The 19,841-nt window shown below is 37.7% G+C and overlaps 1 protein-coding gene across 1 annotated transcript in view; it reads left to right on the forward strand.

The window, feature by feature from the left end:
- SLC38A4 (solute carrier family 38 member 4) overlaps positions 1-19,841 on the forward strand; it is an 81,444-nt gene that overhangs the window by 8,083 nt on the left and 53,520 nt on the right. The window lies entirely within an intron of this gene.

Below are 19,841 nucleotides of genomic sequence, written 5' to 3' on the forward strand. Positions count from 1 at the left end.
TGAATACAACTTCACTAGAAAGATCAGGCTAATGAGTCAGGCAATCTTGGAGGGAGACATAGCAAAGAACTGAAAAAGGTGGGGATAGAGAGGCATTCTTTAAAGAGAGAGGCTACTGTGATCCTTTCTGTCTGAAGAAATGTTTCCTGCATGCTACATGGGGCTACGTGCTATGGTCTTATTTTCTGGAATTTTTCCAAAGGGGACAGAAGAATATGGTACCTGGATGCAGAATGTTCTTATAGACTAAATGACCAAACTGACATTGATTGTTGATGGGATCCAACTAAAGGGGTTTGTGCTTCCACCCTACTTTGTGCATCCCTGGAAAACAGTCAGATGGTTCACAGCTCTGCAGAAATGGAGGATGCTGTGACAGCCCCCGAGAACACAGTTCAGCACGGTTTCACTCCTTCTTGCCTTTGAAGCAGCTCTTTGGTGACAGCACACCTTTAAAACAGATCTGATACTTTTTTGGCATCGTTAGCTATGCTGTATTTATACTTGCCGTGCAGAGGAGTCCACACTGTTGGTTGATTTGTATAAGTTTATATTTTAAAACAATTATAGTTTCATAGGAAGTTGCAAAGGTAACACAGAGATTCCATGTAACTTTCAAAGCTAGTTTCCTGCAGTGGTTACCTGGGACATAATGTTTTTACAATATCAAGGCCAGGAAAGTGACATTGGTGCAATATGTGTATATAGTTTCTGTGTCATTCTATCACATGCACAGATTTGTGCAACCACCATCACAACCAAGAGACAGAGCTTCCATGCTACAGAGATGAAGAACCTTTGTAGTCATACCCTCCTGTTTCTCTCTACCCTTGGCAAACAGCTATTTCCCATCTCTTTATTTATTTATTTGTTATCATTTTGAGGATGTTACATAAATGAAATCATACTATATGGAATCTTTTGTGGGATCAATTTTTTTTAACTTGGTATAATGCTCTTGAGAGTCATTCAAGTTGTTGTATCCATGCATGTATGTGTGCTAAGTCACTTCAGTTGTATCCAACACTTTGCAGCCCTATGGACCATATCCCAACAGCCTCCTCTGTCCATGGGATTCTCCAGGCAAGAATACTGGAGTGGGCTGCCATATCCTCCTTCAGGGGATCTTCCTGACCCAGAGATCAAAATTGCATCTCTTTTGTATCCTGCATTGGCTGGTGTGTTCTTTACCACTAGCGCCACCTGGGAAATGGGTTGTCGTAGTCATAGTTGGGGCCTTTCTATTGGCAAGTAGTATTCCAGTTGTTTGACTGTATTTACTGGTATGTTTTTATATTTTTTCCTCTCACTTGATATACTTATTTAGAACTTTAGTTGGATTAAAGAGGTGCTGAAGGAACTTGGTGACATGAACTGTGAAGGTAAAATCTGAATGTTTTTCTCTTAAAAATGACATTTGTATGGTAGGGCAAAAAGGTGTATGAACTACATCTCCATTTAAGATGGAGGTCATTGGAAGGATGGAAAGGAGAAAAGGAATAGGGCAGAGAAAGTATGTCTTCAGACAATAAGTTATAAAATCTAGAATCTGTCAAAATTTCCACACCCATTTAATAATCTATTCTGTGATTTTGCGTTTAGTTTAGATAACTCCAATTTCTTGAAACTAACAAAAACAAAGCCTCTGTAGTAGGAAATCCCCTGCCAGTTTATGCTCAGTCACATAGCTGATAACTCAGGGACAGACACATGACTGGAAATGCCAGCAAATGGCACTTTAGTTTGACAGGGTCACTGAGAGTCAAAATAGCATCTTTGGCCCCAGGGCAACTATCAAGGGTCCAGAGTCAGTCAGTGTTACCTTACTCTGGCTTTTCATCCCACCGGCCAACATCCCCTAGAGGTCACTTAAGTGTTAAGAGAGGATGTTACCTCTCACCTGAATGCCCACAAACCTGGACGCTGGTGGCTGTAATGACTAAAGGAGCGCATCACTTCTGTAGGACTGGAAGAGGTAAGCTTGGCCCCCCAATCAGTCAACACCTAATTAGGCAACTTCCCACCCCAATACTATCATGCCTCCAAGCAGAGGAAAGAATGAAATATCCACTACTATCTGAAAGTGTATACTCCTTTAAGTAAATTTTTAGAATTTCACATTTTGGGCTTTCTGAGTCAGAACAATTCACAAAATAATACTATCAGTCAGGAACCCTGACTAGAACCAAGTTTAACTGAAGGCATTGTCCACTAAATCTCCATTTTTATGCTTTACGTTACCAGAAAAATATTTCTTATCCCACATCCTCTGCTTGAGGATGGAAGGTAGATATAGGATGCTGGTTCCAAAGCCTAAAACATAGAAAGGACCAGGAATGTCATAGCTAAAATCACTTATAACTTCTTTCATAGGCAAATCTGCTTTTTCAAATCTTTAAAAATGAAATGTAATTGTTTGTACTGTCTTTATGATTTATTTTATTTTGTATAAATGGTACATATCCCATATTGATTTACAGGCTGTTCTTCTGGGTCACGTCTCCTGTGTTTGGACCACATGGTCACACAGTATGTGGTAGGGCAGTTAACTCAACCCTGTAATCTTGAAGGAGCCAACACTTGGCTGTCAATGGGAAGACTGAACAAAAGGCCCACTGAATTTAGTTTACCTTTCTTATATTAATGCTGTTTACTTATATGACTAATGATGACAGTCATTGGTAGAGCAGGCACAAAAATATAAGCACATATGTAAACTGTGATTCCCAGCACTGTAGTGATTTTTTTTAAGGGGTGATGGGGAGGTTTTTTGTTTTTGAATTTTTGTTCTTTAAAGAAAAGAAGTAGAGCTTTTCTGAAAGAAAAATAAAATATAAATACTGCATGTGTTATATTAATGTACATAGAAATCAAGTACTAGCTGTACAGTTACTTTCAAACAATGTTGTAACACTATAGCAGTATCCACACTTTGAAAAATGAAACAAAATCCTATGCTTTACATTATTTTTTATAACAGAATTACAGAATGTTCAAACTCCTTAACTGGTGGTCAAGGTCAACCTCAGACAGAACACGAACACGAACATGTTCGAACTCTGCACGAACATTCCATTTGAGATAAAATAGACTGTAGTCGTTTTGGTATTTCTGGGCCCAAACTTCTGAAACCATTACTCCTGCCTGGAACCCCCCTCACCTCGGAAGCCACACCATTTTTCCTCTATGTCACCTGCTCTATTTGCCCCAACTCTCTTGCTGAGCCCTCCAGTTTAGTTCCATTACTTGGTGACGGGGACCCTATAGTGTCCAACATGGAGTAGGTACTCCATGGACACTGAACTGGATTCTGCAGTCAGACGTGGGGGTATGCGTGTCCTGCTCAGCCAGTCCTTCACCAGCTTTGGTCTTTGGATAAGCTACTCCATCTTTTTGATCATCAGTTGCCCCACTTGAAAAATGGGGAGATAATATGGCATCATCAACTCAGTGACCATAAATGGGAGCAAACTCCAGGAGAGAGTGAAGGACAGGGAAGCCTGGCGTGGTGCAATCCACAGGGTCACAAAGAGTCGGGCATGACTTAACGACTGAACAAGAGCAAAGGTTAGGGTATTACTGACTTGATACAAGTGCCTGGCATAATATTGGGCTGTCATGAATATGTTTATTACTAGTGAGAACTTAAATAAAAGAGATTTCAGACTTTACAAAATTAACAGGTGATAATGATGTGAGTGGAGAATGAAGAAAACTTGATTGTTTAGACTTCTCTGAATCTTTCAACCTTAATTGATATCACAAGGAGGAACAGAGTCAGCAAAGAAGAGAGAGTCTCCAGCTGCCCACCCACTGAGACTGGATACAAACAAATGGAAACAGAATGATTCTTCCCTCCTTAAATCTATGGAAATATGTGTGGCTTGGCACAGATTTTAGTTGTGGTAAGAGATAATCAAGTGATGGATGAATTTTTATAAAGAAGGGAATAAATCCTAGATATTAGCTACAAAGAGTAATTAAAATAGTCTCATGATGAATTATCTATCCTTGAAGCTATTCACAAACACAACCTGTAGCCTCAGACAAGTGAAAATTTCCATGAATTAACTGGTTGTTCGAGCTACATAATACCAAATTATTAGAGTTCTAATGATTCCCTACAAATTGGTTGATATTTTACTGAAGCATGGCTTCAATCAAATCAAGGGCATAACTGTTAGCTCTTTTTCTGGTTACACTTATGTCTAAACAAACTCCTTTTGTGTTTTGAATTACAGACCTAAAAAGGCTGTGTTTAGACCATAGCATTCAATTACAGACAGAACAGCCATACTTTAAATAAATAGCAAAATATACTGAGTCTGGAATAAAGGGTCCCATACAAATTCTGACTTTTTCCTATTTGGGGCCACACCTTAAATAATTACTCTTTTATTGAGTGGTTGGAACTCTATTGGAACAACTCTAGAGTTGTTTCAGAATAACAACCTCTTCTAAAGGAGTTCTCAATATTAGGTGAAGTGCACATATGCACATGGATCTGTACAAATTTCACAGTCACAGAGGAAGAACATTTGCTCAAAAGTCTCCTTTGTTTAACTAAGGATGTGGAAAAGCTCTGTTAAATTACTGAGGAATACAGTGTTCTTATTAAGGGGAAATTGTACCTGCTATGGATTGCTGATTTTCAAAGAATTAGAACATAGCAAGATTCATTTTAAAATCACAGTCTTATCAAATGCAATTTAATCTTTCAATGTTTCAGAATGCCCTGGGCTCACCATCATGAACTTCATCTGTAATGGCCAAATTCAAAGGTGCCAGTTAATAGAAATTTCTGGTTGGTTGAAGAACTTTATAGTGTCTGCTTTCTGCTTTTAAACTTCTGGGAGAAATGTCAAGGAAAATACATGTAGTAGTTCTGAACTAGGAAACTTAACCATGTTTAATATGGAAATCTCTAACATTTTTCAAAGGAAAGAATGATATTTTGTAACTCTGTCTTCATCTAACTTCAACAATTGTTAATACTTGTCTGTTGCATTTCACCTGTACCCAAGCCTTTCCTCCCTGCTACCCCTACCATAATCATTATCAGATTATTTCTAAGCAGATCCCAGTCATCATACCATTTGGTTCATACATGATTCAGGATGTATCTCAAAAAGATAAGAAGTCTTTAAAAATAAAATGTCATCACACCTTAAGTAAGCCAATGTTTCCTTAATATTATCAAATATTCAGGCAGTGTTCAAATACCTGATTCTCTTTTTTTGTTTTACCCTTACCGTGTTTGAATCAGAATGAAACAGGTGAACACACTCATTGGTTGATATTTCTCCTAAGTCTGTTTTAACCCAGAGGTTCAACCACACTTTATCTCTCTCTGTTTTTTTAACCTCATATAATTTATTTGATGATAAACCCCAATCATATATCTGATAGAATTTTCAATATTCTGAATTTTGTTAATTTATACAACCTTAAAAATATCACCCTAAAACTCTAATCTTCTGCCTTCTTCAATCTAACTCTTATAAATTGCTTCTGTTTTAAAGAAAAATTGTACTTTGTTGTCATTTCTTTGCCTGTTTCCTTGAGGGTCCTGTCCTGCTGCCTACATTTTGTGCTGCTGCTGCTGCTAAGTCACTTCAGTCGTGTCCGACTCTGTGTGACCCCATAGATGGCAGCCCACCAGGCTCCCCCGTCCCTGGGATACTACAGGCAAGAACACTGGAGTGGGTTGCCATTTCCTTCTCCAATGCATGAAAATGAAAAGTGAAAGTGAAGTCACTCACTTGTGTCCGACCCTCAGCGACCCCACGGATTGCTGCCTTCCAGGCTCCTCCGTCCATGGGATTTTCCAGGCAAGAGTACTGGAGTGGGGTGCCATCGCCTTCTCCGACATTTTGTGTAGTTTTGCACAAATATCCTTCTCCACAGTATCTGTAATTTACTGAACATTTCTTCCAGATAGAATCTGGCCAACCTGGAGTGCCCTTTCAGTATGGTTTCAAAATGTGTATTGATCTATGAACCCAGGTGCTTACTCAACTTTCTCTAAGATTGCAAGACATCACCAGTAAATAGTAGGGGTTGTTTTGATTTTAAAAGCTCTGCTATGTGGCTACATTTTTAGAAGCGTACTTTTCTATTACTGATATACAAAGATATATTTACTTGGAAGTTAACATATTTGGGATTTGCCTTAAAATAATGGAGTGGTTGTTTACACGTAATGAGATTAACCATGGCTGATAATTGTTGAAGCTGATAGTGCATATATAAGGTTTCTGCATATTTTTTCACCAACATTTGTATAACTTTGAAATATTCCCAAATAAGAAATAAAAATGAAATACAGTATATAAGCTAAGTTATGTAATGAAACATTCTATTTTGGTAAACTTTATTGCCAAGGACACTTAAAAAATCGTCTAGACCTACAGGGGTGGGACGGGGGTATAGGTTCAAAAGGGGGGATATATAAATATACTTATGGCTGATTCACATAAATATACTTATGACTGATTCACATTGTCACACAGAAGGAAACAGCACAGCATTGTAAAGCAGTTATCCTTCAATTTAAAAACATCATGTCTAAGGAACAATGCACTTTGGTTTGTCTAAAAACAAGTTAGTTTTCAAGTGAAAAAATCAATATTAAATAATATTTAAATAAAATGGAGAAATGGGGTTGGAGCGATTGAAAATGTGACTCGTGCAGAGGTGATTCATTGGTTTTGCGATTTGACTAAGCTGCTTTCTTTAACACTCTAGCGTGGCAGAACCCATCAACATGCTCCTATAGTCCACCAATAGTTGACAAAAGACTCCCTGAAGAGGAATGACCCAAACCCTTTGATTATCCCTTAAGAGAAGATGCTCAGATGGATTATGACAGTCATACTTACAAGCTTTCTCTGCTATTATGCCAGATGAGAATTCAGGTTTTATTTTCCAAGGTGAAGGTCAAAAGCAAAACTTTCCCAAATCCTATCAACGTTTAACTTTAGTTTGAGTTCCCTTTGTTCTATTTGTTGAAAAGGTAAGAGAATTAACACCTTATGCTTACATTAGCCATATATACTAGAAAATACTTTTCAAAGGACATTTAGCTTCTATTCATAGTAAGTTTCCATTATCTCATTAAGTAATTTTGTTGTTTAGTCGCTAAGTCATGTCTGACTCTTTTTGACCCCATGGGCTATAACCCTCTAGGCTCCTCAGTCCATTGGATTTCTCAGGCAAGAAAACTGTAGTGATTGCCATTTCCTACTCCAGGGGATTTTCCAGACCCAGGGATCAAACCTGCATCTCCTGCACTGGCAGACAGATTCTTTACTACTGAGCCACCAGGGTAAATTTAACTTTTTGTTATAATCTGCTATGCAACAGCAAAATTTACAATTCTAGGGACATTTTCATGGGCAAAAGGTGAGAAGTTGGAATTTAACTGTATTTATCATCATCAATTTAAAATATGTAATAATATCATTGGTGATATTTTTACTTATATGAGTATAAAAGTATTTTGTGGATTCACTCAGGCTTGGCCCTAATCCTGTAAAACATATCTTCCCTTAAGATATTGAATTATGCAACCTGGAATTCTCCTCTCATGGACTTTTCAGAAGTTTAATGCTCTCAGCTGGTGAGAGGTTATTCTATAACCAGCTTCCTCAATCCCTCTGAGCTATTGCTTTCTACCTACTTAATTTTTAAGAATTTTGATCAGAATTGAAATAAAAAAGCTAACTTGTGTCTCTTTGTAATTATTTCAATAAAACTAATATAGGTATATGTCCTCGGTTTCTAGATTTATTGTTTTATTAAAAAATTAGAAAAATGATTCAATAACCTATGTAAATACATTTTTAAATTCCTTTTTTCTCTACCAAAATTAAGTGAGAAAAATAGATGGAGGCAACCCACTTTTGAATAGGGAAAACATGGAAATAGTCAAATGTGTTGGGCTTCAAATTTCATGGGATTTAAGCCAACAAATATACCAAATATTGAGGCCAAAGAAAGACCCAGTCACCTGCTCACCTGACAATAAAGCACAAATCACTTTTTCAGCATAAAAAGAGAAGGAATGTTTTTTACTTTTTCTTTAAAAAGATATAGAGTGGGTTTTTTCAGGTTCTACAATGTTCACTTTTAACAAATAAACTTGAAAACAAAATGTCAAATGTCATGGAAAATAAAAATAAGGCATTATATTTACAAATCATGTATTTTTTGTAAAATGATGACCATTAACTCAAATTCTTACACTGCTGTGTCCGTCTCCTTTGCCAGATTCACTGTTATATATCCAAATACACCACAACTTTCAGATTTCTTTAAAAAAAAATAATAGTGGTAGCAATAATAGGTACTTAGAAATAGTCTAAGTATTTAAAAATATTCTTAAGGTTCCATATAAAAATGTTATTTCTACACACATTTCCATTTTGCAGGATATCTAATCTGTACTTGGACAACTAGCATATTTTTGTATGTTTCTTTAAGAAAAAAAAAAGGTTCTGCTTATCTTAGAAACACATATAGGCTTTGTGTTGCAATGGTTGCTATGGCAAATTTGTATATTTTAATAAATACCAGACCAGAGTAAACAGACATCACAGCAGGCAGAGGTAGCTGGAAGCATCGAGAGCATGTCAGTATTTCTGTTATGAATATATATGTTTTCAGGTTTTCCTATGTTTGAAATGTTAACTCCAAGGCAAGTTAACACAAGGCAATGAATGCTAATGCTTAAAAGGCTGACTGTTATTTTTAATTAATTAATTTAATTTGAGGCTAATTACTTTACAATATTGTGGTGGTTTTTGCCATATATTGACATGAATCAGCCATGGGTGTACATGCGTTCCCCATCCTGAACCCCCCTCCCACCTCCGTCCCCATCCCATCCCTCAGAGTCATCCCAGTGCACCGGCCCTGAGTGCCCTGTCTCATGCGTCGAACCTGGACTGGTGATCTGTTTCACATATGGTAATATACATGTTTCAATGCTATTCTGTTAAAGAAGCCCACGAAAGGAAGTTATTTCTCCTGGGGAATCTGTGAATATTGCAAATAACAAAAGTTTGGAGGCTATTCCTGGAATGTTTGCTAGTAGGCTGAGGAATTAAATTTGCCACCTGGTTTTCAGCCAAGAATACAGAATGAAATGTTTATGGAGGAGCCTGGTGGGCTACAGTCTGTGGGGTCGCAAAGAGTCGGACACGACTGAGCAACTTTACTTAGTACATGATAATCGCACTTCTGAGTCAAAAATAATCTACTGTTTAAGAGGGTTCTCATAAAAACATTAAATTCCTAGGCTACTTCATATGGTTCATGTACTTAAAAATATACAACCAACAGCAACAACTAATATTTGTTTACTTCTATACAGGTGGCACTAGTGGCAAAGAATCTGCCTCCAAATGCAGGACATATAAGAGGCTGAGGGTTCAATCTCTTGGAGGAGATCCCCTGGAGGAGGGCGTGGCAACCCACTCCAATATTCTTGCCTGGAAAATCCATTGGGCAGAGGAGCCTGGCAGTCTATGGTCCATAGGGTCACAAAAAGTCAACACGACTGAAGTGACTTAGCACAGCACAGTACATATCTGTATCTATATTGCTACATCCTAGGCTCTGTTCTAAATTCTGTACATGAATGATCCCACTTGTGGAAAAGTAAATAACAAATGCATATGCCTTCTTTAATAAGTTACTGTGTTCAGTTCAGTTCAGTTGCTCAGTTGTGTCCGACTCTTTGCGAACCACATGAACCACAGCACACCAGGCCTCCCTGTCCATCACCAACCCCCAGAGTCCACCCAAACCCATGTCCATCAAGTTGGTGACGCCATCCAACCATCTCATCCTCTGTGGTCCCCTTCTCCTCCTGCCCTCAATCTTTCCCAGCATCAGGGTTTTTTCAAATGAGTCAGCTCTTCGCATCAGGTGACCAAAGTATTGGAGTTTCAGCTTCAACATCAGTCCTTCAGATGAACACCCAAAGTTACTGTGTTCCATGCAAAAATAAGAACAAAAAAGAAGGAAAAAGCAATATAATAGAAAATAAAATATCTTAATTTACCAGTCTATTCAAGATACAAAACAAAGACCATTTCCATTTGATCCATAGAGCTATACATAGAGATCGAGATCGGTGCTTTTTAACTTTTTATAAATAGAATCTCTGAAAAGTTATTTCACCCCCCCACACCGCCACCAAATCTGCTTTGAAAGAAAATAGTTTCTTAAGCATTTGTGGTGGAAACTCAGGAGGCCATATGACCGCACCTGTTTCTACACTTTGAAAATGACTTGTATATACGCCTAGACATTCCTCATGGGTAGGTCTAAACTTGGTGACAATGCATATGGAAACTGAACACTTTTATTTGCTAAAATCCTAGGAAAAAAAATAGAGTCTCACATTTTTCATTCTAGCTGAAGTGAGATGACATCTAAACATGTGTTTCATCTCTTTGCCTCATACTTCTAAATCCTAGTATTAGTGCGGTAAATGCTATCTATACCAGATATAAAAGAAATATGTAAGCTGTATTTCCTATGACAAAAACATGACCAAAAACACTGAGAAAAGTCTTTGGGGGATATTTTCAACAACTCACTGCAGTCTCATTTTTTCCTGTTTCATATTGTAGTTCTTGTTTCCTGTTTCATATTGTAGTTCTTGCTCCTGTTGATGCTTTTCATAATTGGGCATGGGAGTGATAAAAATCTTGTTTACTTAACAATTGCCACAGGAAAACCAGTCTACATGGTGACACATTGGACAATGAGCCATACAACAGACTACTTATTGTTATCCCACCACCAAATGGGCAGATTGAAAAAAAAAAAACTAAATTTATCTTCTGAAAATTAAACAGCATTGTTGAGACCATGAGTCTTAGTAGTCTAGATAAGTATTAACTCTTGAGACATTATTGATATAATAAATATACTTCAACATTATTCTGTTTAGGAGAAAGACAGGGCTTGATGTCAGTACGAGTACACTCATGTGAGAACAGTTCATTATGTCAGCAACTGGAAGATCAACTGTTTGAAAGAAGAAAAGATGGAAAGAAAGTAAAATATCAGGAGGATGTTGGTTACTACAAGTGAAATGACACAGAACATACAAAACATACAAGATACACACAAGAGACATACACTCTGGCCAGAGGGACAAGAACTGGGCAAACTAATTGCCGTTTATTATTATAAAGCCCTCCTTAGGCAGAATTCCAGACTGTAAGAATAAGCCTTTTCAGTACAGTGCAGGTGCATACATATTATCATATAGCAAAGGGGAGTGAAATCTCTGTCTATTGCAGAGTCTGCACAAAGCCCTCATCTCCTTCTTATCTCAAGAAGGGAATGCTCCCTTGTTTGCAAGGGACCATTAAACTCAAGGCTGTGTCCAGACTGGCAGAACGCTTCGTATGCAAGGACGCTAAGCCTGAGCAGAGAGACCTGTTTGCAGGCACATCTCTGCTACCCTATTAACCCTTCAATGGATAACACCAACTTTTACCAGCATTGTGTTTATTCCCATTTCTACAGGTACCACCTAGGAAAAAATACCAAAAAGCATAAGAATGTTTGATAAGAATACTCAAGATTTTTAATGTTGTTTTTTGTTTCTATAAAGCTTTCTGTTTGAAAACACCTGCATATATGTTTCCTTATCTCTAAATTTCTGAGAATAAATTGACCTGGAGGTAATAAAAAATAAAAAATTTGACGTGCTAGCCATTTAAACTTCAACTCAAATTCTAAGCAGTCTTATACAAGTTAAGTGGAAATTAGTGAGAAGTAGCATATGTGCATGCTTATAAGACTTCCCTGCATTTAAGAGATAAGGAAATGGAAGTTGTGGGGTCCTTCTTTGATCAAGAAGCTGCCTCAAAGAGAGCCAGGCATCCATTCATGTTGCCGGCTTATCCAGACACTGATTCATAATGATTAAAAAGGTCTTACCTTTGAATCAACTGGTTCTGATTAGACAAACCTATGTGGGTGGACAATTTGAGAATTAGTACAAGAAGGCCAGCAATCTCAAATCCCATAGTGTAAGCAAAAGGTCAATCATTTATTGTGGCATCTGAAACATGTGTCTTGGTACATTTTGGGGTCTTCGTGTTTTGTCAATCTTATAGCAAAAAAAAAAAAAAAAAATCCACAGCAAGCCAAATCAAATCTCCCTAGATCTACCAGCACATTTGCATGTTTAAACACTGTGTCTTGAGGACACATTCAGAGGTAAATATGTACCGTGTACTGTTCAGCTTCACAGGTTGGTTAATGTTAAACAAAAACATGTATTGCAAACGGTATCTTATTATGAGGTTGCTTTCTGAGATTCCACGGGTCAGGGTCAAAACCTGCCGTTTCCTAGCTTTTCAACAGCGCTAATCAATAGTTTAACAGATGAAATAATACTCTAATGAACAGTGACAATACACTTCCAAACCAAAAGGTGTTGAAACCAATTTAATTCTACGAGTGATTTTGCTAATGTCACATTGCCCTTATAATCAAACAGCCACAAAAATACTTTTTATCTCTATAATGCTTAAATATCCATTATCTCTTTTCATCCTCACAGTCATAATGGTTCTTATTAGGCACAATTTTAAAGACTGAGTTCTAGAATATCTAAATTCATTTATCTACTTTTCAACAAAGAAAATAAGTACCACATTAGCTTTCGAAGTTAGAGACAATTCCTTAAGCATACACATATAACAAATACATAATATTTATTATGTGTCAGAAACCCTTCTAAATGTTCTACAAATAGGGACTTAGTTAATCTCCACAACAGCAGGGGGAGGGAGGCATTATTATCTCCTTTTTACAAAAGAGGAAACTGAGACATGGAGATAAAAAAGCAACTCGCCCAAAGTCAGGCGATCATAAAGTGACAAGAGGCAGATTTAAGTTTAGGCAGTCAAAGTCCAGAACCTGTACTAGATTCAACTACACTAAATGAGACGCAGGGTCTGCTCCTAAGGACTTCAAAGTCTAGAAGCTACTGTAGACAAATATACTAAGAGAGCATGTTGGCATGGTAGCAACGCTTTTAGAAAGCAGAGACAGCACAGCGACGGAGGGATTAACTCTGCTTTGTAAAGTCCTTCAACTAGTAGGCAGCAGGATAGGGTTTTAGATCTGAATCCTTGAATTTGGACTCCAGAGTCAGTGTGCTCTCCATTTCATAGGGCAACTCCATGTTTGGTAGAAGAATTGGGAATTACAGTGAGAAAACAACAATGCACTTATAGTGCCCTAGCATATGAACCAAAGGACAAAAGCTAAGTTTGTTTAAAAAGGGGAAAAATGCACTGTGAATCCTAATAGATATAAATGTAAACGTAGATACAGATCTTTCATATATATAATGTAGAATATATAATTTAAAAGATATATATAGATAAACAATTTAAAAGATATATATAGATAGCCACAGAACTCTTGTATATCTCAACCCAACTGTAAAGCTCTACAGTCATTTTTGTGGCTTGGGTTTGTCAGAAAAAACAGCCAGATGTTTAGAAGTAGAAGGAGAGACTAAAGACAGGGAAACACTTATGGGCCCGGTTATAGGAGGTGTTCAGTGTTTACACCCTAATTGAGTGATTGCTAATTGACTGATAGAAAACAGGAAAAGGAAAGGAAAAAAAAAAAGATTAAAGACAATTCATTCTGTTATTCACCTTTTAGCCTGCTAAAATTTTGATGAGTTATTTAAATCTAAACATTTAGGATAGGAAGTTTATGTCAACGATCAGAACTTCACGTCCAAAGAGTCTCTAGTGGAAAACCACTTTGCTATTTCTTTGACAGTTATATAAGTATAGTTGCCATCTATTTACATTTCTAAGTTTTGTGGTTCAAACGGTGGCAAAAGGGACTCTATGGGAAGAAAAAAATAACTGTTTTGCCAGTATGAACTATAGTCATGTTTATAAGTGTTTTTCCATCGCCCAGTAGATCCTCAATAGATGAATGGGTGAATTTCATTTACTTCTTCCGGTGGTCTTGTTGTCACCTCAGGAATTATATACTCTTTGTAAATGAGAAAACGAAGGCCCACAGAGTTTACTGAGCTGATAGTTCCACAGCTAGTAAATGATGGACTTAGACCTGGACCCCAGATCTTTAGAATCAAGTGCAATGGAAAGTGTTAGCTAACAAAAGAGAGAGACCTTGTTTAGCCATTCAAATTCTTTAGGTGTCAAAGATTAGAAGGGATGAACAGAGACAGTTTCAAGACAGAAAATGTGAACTCCTCTGAGGCTTCCTCTGAGAAAGCTGTTAAAAGTCATAAGTTTCAAAGGAAATGTCATCAGTCTTTTAAAATTGAAAAAAGGACACAAGCAAAATTATTTGCCTTACCATGATTGTCTTATGTGCATGTAAAAATCAGATCACCCATCATTAAAAAGCAAGTATCAGTCTTCCAATTTTTATTTATTACACTATACTAGATAATATAAAAATAGAATTAGAGACTGTAGACACTTGAAAGTTAGGACATTAATATTACTAAGTATATTACTCATATATAATTTACTTGGTTATCAATCCTCACTTAGTTGCATTTTTAAAATAATTAAGGAAAGTTTACCAGGACAGTACAAAAACACATTAATAATACTTTCCTGCTGTTTTAATATTTAAAAGATGGTAGGAATTCTTTTTGACCAATACAATTTGCTGTAATTTTCTCCATATTAAAAAGTTTATGTCTACTTTCTAGCCATCTTTGATACAAAATTCTCTCTGTTTTGATAGCTTTAGAAAATATACCATCTTTACCATGACTGACATACATTTTTTGCAATTAAATTAATAAAAACTTTGAAAAAGGAAAAAAGAGAGAAGTTTAAATAGGTTGAACCTTAGACACAACTTAAAATATAATCTTCAAATATCTAGGAATAACTAAAGAAAGGGTCAAGATTTCTATAGTTAAAAATTCAATTCCTATAAGTCTTATAATTACGATAGTTATGGGAGAGGTGGGCCATAAAGAAGGCAGAGCACTGAAGAATTGATGCTTTTGTACTGTGGTGTTGGAGAAGATCCTTGAGAGTCTCTTGAACTGCAAGGAAGTCAAACCAGTCAATCTTACAGGAAATCAACCCTGAATATTCATTGGAAGGACTGATGCTGAAGCAGAATCTCCAGTTATTTGGCCACCTGATGAGAAGAAATGACTCATTTGAAAAGACCCTGAAGCTGGGAAAGATTGAAGGCAGGAGGAGAAGGGGATAACAGAGGATGAGATGGTTGGATAGCATCACTGATTCAGTGGACATGAACTTGGACAAACTCCAGGAGATGGTGAGGGACAGAGAAGCCTGGCATGCTACAGTCCATGGGGTTGTGAAGAGTCGGATACAACTTGGTGACTCAACAACAAATCATATATTTACATCATTTTAAGCAAAATACCTCATGAACATGAATTTTTCTGTTCTTAGGAAAATTATAATACAAGAACCCTGATGGTGCAAACACAAAGCAGTGACCCCAGCTCACCTAAACACAGTGCAGGAAAGCCTTTGACTGTGTGGATCACAATAAACTGTGGGAAATTCTGAAAGAGATGGGAACACCAGACCACCTAACCTGCCTCCTGAGAAATCTGTATGCAGGCCAGGAAGCAACAGTTAGAACTGGACATGGACCAACAGACTGGTTCCAAATAGGAAAAGGAGTACATCAAGGTTGTATATTGTCACCCTACTTATTTAACTTATATGCGGAGTACATCATGAGAAACGCTGGACTGGAAGAAGCACAAGCTGGAATCAAGATTGCCAGGAGAAATATCAAAAACCTCAGATATGCAGATGACACCACCCTTCTGGCAGAAAGTGAAGAGGAACTAAAAAGCCTCTTGATAAAAGTAAAAGAGGAGAGTGAAAAAGCTGGCTTAAGCCCACCATTCAGAAAACGAAGATCATGGCATCTGGTGCCACCACTCCATGGGAAATAGATGGAGAAACAGTGGAAACAGTGTCAGACTTTATTTTGGGGCTCCCAAATCACTGTAGATGGTGACTGCAGCCATAAAATTAAAAGACGCTTACTCCTTGGAAGAAAAGTTATGACCAACCTAAATAGCATATTCAAAAGCAGAGACATTACTTTGCCGACTAAGGTCCGTCTAGTTAAGTCTATGGTTTTTCCAGTAGTCATGTATGGATGTGAGAGTTGGACTGTGAAGAAGGCTGAATGCCGAAGAATTGATGCTTCTGAACTGTGGTGTTGGAGAAGACTCTTGAGAGTCCCTTGGACTGCAAGGAGATCCAACCAGTCCATTCTAAAGGAGATCAACCCTGGGATTTCTTTGGAAGGAATGATGCTAAAGCTGAAACTCCAGTACTTTGGCCACCTCATGCAAAGAGTTGACTCACTGGAAAAGACTTTGATCCTGGGAGGGATTGGGGCCAGGAGGAAAAGGGGACGACCGAGGATGAGAGGGCTGGATGGCATCACTGACTCAATGGACGTGAGTCTGAGTGAACTCTGGGAGTTGGTGATGGACAGGAAGGCCTGGTGTGCTGCGATTCATGGGGTCGCAAAGAGTTGGACATGACTGAGCAACTGAACTGAACCCTGTTGGTTATTACTGTTTGCAGTAGCCTTAAACTATCACCATTCCTGACAAAGCACATTTTCTTCACATATCTGAAATTGTGAGCTCTATGTGGCATTGCTGGGCCAGTCTTTTTAAATGAACTCATCTGAACTGAACAGAATAGAGAAAAAACAAGGAGCCCTAAACCCCTGTGATCCCACCAGTGACTTTGCCAGTCAAGTTTTTTTTAACATTCCAGGAACACCAGACAGCGGGGAGCTGCTTCTTGCCTTCTTGCTTTTTCTTGTGCTGCCTCTCTACCTGCAGTCTGCTCCCCACGCCATTGATCCTAGCCAGCCCTGACCTACATAGCAGATTCCCTGGAGAGACCAGGGCTTCTTGAGAACAGAGACTGGGTCTTCTATTTTTGTCTATCTTGCCTTAGCCCCTACCTTAAAGCCTGGCACATAGGTGTTCAATAATACTTATTGAATGAATAAATGAAGAAGACTGCTTACTGGGCTGTAACAGAAACTGACTATCAGTCAGTTCTCAATGAGAAAACATTGAGACTCCAAATATATTTAAATATCTCTATTTTTCTCAATAATACTTTGAGAGTTATTACAGTACCTCTTGCTGATTGGGAAGAAAAACAATCCATCCCTCCAGAATAAACTGGACATGGATAAAATTATCTATACCTTAAATAACTCAAATGACCATTCAGAACTGAAGTGTTTTTTTTTTCTTTTTTTTAAGAGAGTTGATTTTTTCTGGTCAAGCATCCAAAATATCCTCACTAAAAATAGAGATTTAGTTTGTGGCTAATGTCTGGGATTGATTAACAATTTTTACAAAACCTAGTATTTTAATAGTATTTATTGTTTTTCTCATAGTAAAAGTAATCCATACTCTTTAGTTTATGGGAAAATATAGATGAGAAAAGAAAGATTATCGACATTTTGACAATCTGGAAATAAACACTCTTTATATTATGATATGTGCAACACTGGGAACATATTATTATTAGATTTTGCATCTTGCTTTTCAAAATTTATTATAATTATAATTTCCTCATGCCCTTATTATTATTTGAGTATTCTTTGAACACATGATTGGTGATTACTGCTTAATATTCCAGGAATCCAGCTCTCTATAAAAGGACTAATGGCTCCTTGCATGTAGTATGGACATTCACTGTAACATCTCACAACTGTCTTTGAGCACAAGATGGAACTACTCCATTTTAACATGTGGCATGATGCTCAATTAGAATAATTATAATGTTTCTTGTTGCACCCCTTAAATAAGTTCTAAAGAATTGTTTTGGATGTACACATTGAGACAGCACCTTTGATAAAGACTCACTCATTCAACATTTATGCAATACCTAGGCATAGCCTGTTCATAGGTAAAGAAACCTGTTAAGGTAAACAAACAAAAGAAATAATTTATGACTAATCTAACTTGGCTGTCTAGACATACTTGAATTTATCCCCATATCTCCTAAGTATACCATCTGCCCAAATGTCCCTCTCAACTGCTGTCCTGCTGAATGAGGTCAAGACATTTACTTTTTCTGAATTAGCTTTCCTATATTTAAAGAAAGTCTGGTGTTAACCAGCCCTCCAGAAAGTATAATTCCTAACTCATAAAACCCATAAAGTACAAGTAGTTCAGTGAATCTTGCCATGCTGGCTCCTGCTAACCCGTGTAGCAGAGGACAGTACATCTGTCAACATGCTGTGAAGAGCTCTGACCTCACCATGACCTGGCCTTGGGGGTTGCTTACAGCTCAGCAGAGAGACAGAGCTGCCCCCTCGCTTACTGAGATCTGACTCAGGAAATCATCTGCATTCCCAGAAAAGTCCATTAAGAAATGTCAACATCACTAGTATAAGTCTCACTCAGCTCAAATTCCTTTGAAGAACACCTCAGGGTAGACTTGCTTGCCTGCTTTCAAAGTTCTGGAGAGGCCAGCTTGAGCGTATCTTTTGTTATTAGGGATGGTGATTCTCTTACAGGATGGATTTGTGTCATCCCCTTTTTGGAGAGCCCCTTCCCTTTAAAAATCTGCTGGGTGATTTTTTTTTGGTCTCCTTTGCTGTCTATCTCCTCCCAGTCTAGCCTGGCAGCCTATTGGGTCCCAGCTTAAGAAACTGTTGGTTGTCCAATCCAGGCAAGATGACGCCAGGATTACAAAGTCCAATCACTGATGAAATTACAAAATCCAAATGTACAGAAATTGTTTTGGAAGGGAATTTGCTTTGACAGGAAAGGGAAGGGAGAGAGCAATGAAAATTAATGTGCTGCGCCCGAATAGTATGTAGTTTTAAAAACATTAATTGCTATTTGTTAGAAAGGCAGTCAACTCAACTTAGCACAATGTTAATACTGTATTCTATGTGAAAAACATTAATTATCAAGGTGATTTATTTAGGAAGTGCTGTTATAATTTAATCATTATCTCCTAGTAGTGCGGTTTTCTCAAGCAGGTATTTTACATGATAGGAATCATATAAAGCAAGGAAGGACTGGTGCTGAAGCTGAAGCTGAAGCTCCAATACTTTGGCCACCTGATGTGAAGAGCCAACTCATTGGAAAAGACCCTGATGCAAGGAAAGATTGAGGGCAAGAGGAGAAGGGGGCAACAGAGGATGAGATGGTTGGATGGCATCACTGACTCAATGGACATGAACTTGGACAAACTCTAGGAAAAAATGGTGATGGACATGAAAACCTGGCATGCTGCAGTTCATGTTTACAACTTTGTAACTAAACAACAACAATTAACATTTAGAATTTCAGTACATTATTTAAGTTATAATTATCCACAAGCCCCACAGATCTTGTTATCTTTCTTCACCTTGGTGTAGCCGCTCAGGCAGAAGCCTAGAATGAACTTGAGATACCCTTTTCTTTGCATCGTTTCAATGTGGGTCGAGAAATGAATTGGACCAGAAGGATCTTAGTTGCTTCAAAGGCAAAACGCAGAAAACAAAACATGAACAAAATGAGCTGTCTTCTAACTAGTCTTTTTTTTTTTTTTTCTTAATCAGCTGAGGCTAAAGGAATTTTCTATTTAGGTCTGTGGCCAAGTCAGTAAATTTGTCAACCTGCCCCAACCTTGTTTGCTAATTTTGCAACATGGTGACTATTCAAACATTTCCAGAATGCTCCATTGTATAACTGTAAAGGTGGTTTAGGCTGGATTCAAGACAGGGGGATGCCATCCATCAAGCAATTTCCTCAGCAC

The sequence above is a fragment of the Ovis aries genome, chromosome 3 (genome assembly GCF_016772045.2).
Source record: "Ovis aries strain OAR_USU_Benz2616 breed Rambouillet chromosome 3, ARS-UI_Ramb_v3.0, whole genome shotgun sequence".
Taxonomy (NCBI): domain Eukaryota; kingdom Metazoa; phylum Chordata; class Mammalia; order Artiodactyla; family Bovidae; genus Ovis; species Ovis aries.